Source organism: Galeopterus variegatus, unplaced genomic scaffold (genome assembly GCF_000696425.1).
Source record: "Galeopterus variegatus unplaced genomic scaffold, G_variegatus-3.0.2 Scaffold356, whole genome shotgun sequence".
NCBI classification, from domain to species: domain Eukaryota; kingdom Metazoa; phylum Chordata; class Mammalia; order Dermoptera; family Cynocephalidae; genus Galeopterus; species Galeopterus variegatus.
The window spans coordinates 735,764-736,409 of NW_007726467.1; positions in this window are offsets into that span (position 1 = coordinate 735,764).

Consider the following 646-nt stretch of genomic DNA (forward strand, 5'->3'; position numbering starts at 1 on the left):
CCAAAATGTTATAAGGTCCATAGTTTACATTAGGGTTCACTCTTGGTTTGTACAGTTCTATGGGTTTTGACAAATGTATAATGTCACCAATTAGAATATCATACAGAATAGTTTCATTGCCCTAAATATTCCCTGCGATCCATGTATTCATCCATCCCCAGCCCCCAACCCTAACCTCTGGCCACCACTGATCTTTTTACTGTCTCTATAGTTTTGCCTTTTCCAGATGTCTTGTAGTTGGAATCATACAGTATGTAGCCTTTTCAGACCAGCTTCTTTCAGTTAGCAGTAAGCATTAAGGCTCCTCCATTTTTTTTTTTTGTTGTTGTTATATTGATAGCTCATTTCTTTTTTTTTTTTTAAAGATGACCGGTAAGGGGATCTTAACCCTTGACTTGGTGTTGTCAGCACCATGCTCACCCAGTGAGCCAACCGGCCATCCCTTTATAGGGATCCGAACCCGTGGCCTTGGTGTCATTAGCACTGCACTCTCCCAAGTGAGCCACGGGCTGGCCCTGATAGCTCATTTCTTTTTATTGCTGAATAATATTCTATTATATTGGTGAACCACAGTTTATCCATTTACCAGTTAAAGTACATCTTGGTTGCTTCCAATTTTTGACAGTTATGAGTAAAGCTGCTATAA